Source organism: Frieseomelitta varia, unplaced genomic scaffold (assembly GCF_011392965.1).
Source record: "Frieseomelitta varia isolate USP_RPSP 00005682 unplaced genomic scaffold, Fvar_1.2 scaffold_1429, whole genome shotgun sequence".
Classification (NCBI taxonomy): Eukaryota; Metazoa; Arthropoda; class Insecta; order Hymenoptera; family Apidae; genus Frieseomelitta; species Frieseomelitta varia.
The window spans coordinates 1-2,080 of record NW_025109116.1 but is presented as its reverse complement, the minus strand read 5'-3'; the positions used below and the strand labels follow the sequence as shown (position 1 = coordinate 2,080).

The following is a 2,080-nucleotide window of genomic DNA, read 5'->3' as shown; positions in this document are numbered from 1 at the left end:
AATAATTTCACAGCGAATGTTGCATGCAAATTGCAATAGAAATTTACATTTTTCTCAGAAGAATTCGAAAGATGAATCCTAGATAGAAAATATTTTTACCTATTACATATTATACGATATAGTATTTGCATTATAAAATAAACTACGAATGTTCTTTGCACATATTTTTACATATAATATCCACACACTTTTCAATGTAAAAATTTCCTACAGATATGTGTGTACATATATACATATACATATATATATATATATATCGGGATAATAATATGTTATTTTTATAGTTAAGTTTAACGTATCTGAATCGAGAAATCAGTCTAAGCTTGAACTCATTACTAGTATTTCAGGAAACCGATTATACTGAAATATTTCATGTTCCTTATTACAAAAATATTGCCAAATTTATGAAACTTTTGGGACAAGATCCACATGACAAAAGTAGCACTAGAAGCATGATTGTAATTATAGTGGCGACCAGTATTGTAAGCGTCACTCTTCCAACGGTAAGGGAAATATATCAGTCACTTTTAGGAAATATATTTATTAAATAACTCGATTAAATAAATATTACGTGATAAGTCAATAATCAAGTAATGAATTGTTAAACAATTACCGATCATTAGATAATCGAATTATACGTATCACTACGTAAGAAAGACGTGGATGGCGTTATCGAGTGTTTACCACATTTTATCGCATCTTCGGTCGGTCTTATTAAGATATTAAATATGCATTTCAATAGGCAAAATGTTAGTAAAATTTCTTTTATACCAAGAAATTCTCAAATATACAAGGAACATAAAAAATTATTATATTGCAGTTTAGCAAATTATTCCATCTGGTGGCGACACAATGGGATCAATTGAAATTAAGCGGTCAATTACATGTTCTGGAAAAAATGGTTATACAAGGCAACAAAATGGCACAATTTTATCACAGTAAGTAAAAGCAAAAATCTTATTACTAATATTTTTGATATTCATAATAATAGATCATTTTTTTCTGCTATATAAAATTATTCCTGTATAAATTACCAATTATATTCTTTACAGACACTATAGTATCTGTTTTGATATTCTACTTGCTGGTTCCGTTAATTTCTCCCATCCTAGACGTCATCTATCCATTAAATGAAACTCGCACACGACAGCAAATACTTAGAGTTAATTATCTATTTTTTGACGGTTATGATTATTTCTTCTATTCATATTTGCAATTACTTTGGGCGGTATCAGTTACTGTGTTCACAATAATTGGAGCAGACTGGTTATACATGTTAATAATTCACCACAATAGCGGATTATTTACAGTGTGTGGGTAAATATCATAGTGTTCTGCAAAACACAGATTATTATTAATTCGTCATTCCAACAAGCATTACTAAATATTATGACAATTATCTTTGTGTATACATTGTCATTAATTCTAAACATAGATATCAGATACAGAAAGTGGTATCGACTCAAAATTATAATGATGAAGTTATTTCGCAGAATTACATATATGAAAAATTCCGAAACTGCATGCTGATGCATAAAGAAGCTGTAGGGTATGTATTTACTAATTAATGGTGGAATTCACTTAAAAAAAAAAATAATTATATAATTTGACTAATTTGACGGTTCCATTTTTAAAGATTTTTCAAGCTACTAGATAAATCCAGTCAAATTAGTTATTTAATTCAAGTTGGATTGAACATGTTGGGCATGAGTGCCACAGCTGTACAAGTAAAAATACCTTTTTAAATGATGATAGATGAAAATTAAAAATAATTACAAGTCAATCAATTTTTATTTCATTTTTTTCAGACAGTTATAAATATACATAAACCGGAAGTCGCAATGCGAAATGCTGTATTCTGTGGTGCAAGTCAGTTTCATTTGTTACTACTCAGCTTACCTGGCCAGGTGCTACTGGATACTTGCTCTACTTTAGCAGACAATATGTATGTATGTAATTAATTCATTTATATAAAACAGAGATACCAATTAAAGACTCCAATAAAGTTCATTACACATATCAAGACAGATACAACTCTGCATGGTACGCCATACCGGTGAAAATTCAAAAATTACTGTAC

General features: G+C 29.1%; 1 pseudogene; it reads left to right on the top strand.

The window, feature by feature from the left end:
• The first annotated feature begins 284 nt into the window (after positions 1-284).
• On the top strand, positions 285-2,077 carry LOC122532865 (annotated as a pseudogene).
• The last annotated feature ends 3 nt before the right edge of the window (positions 2,078-2,080 follow it).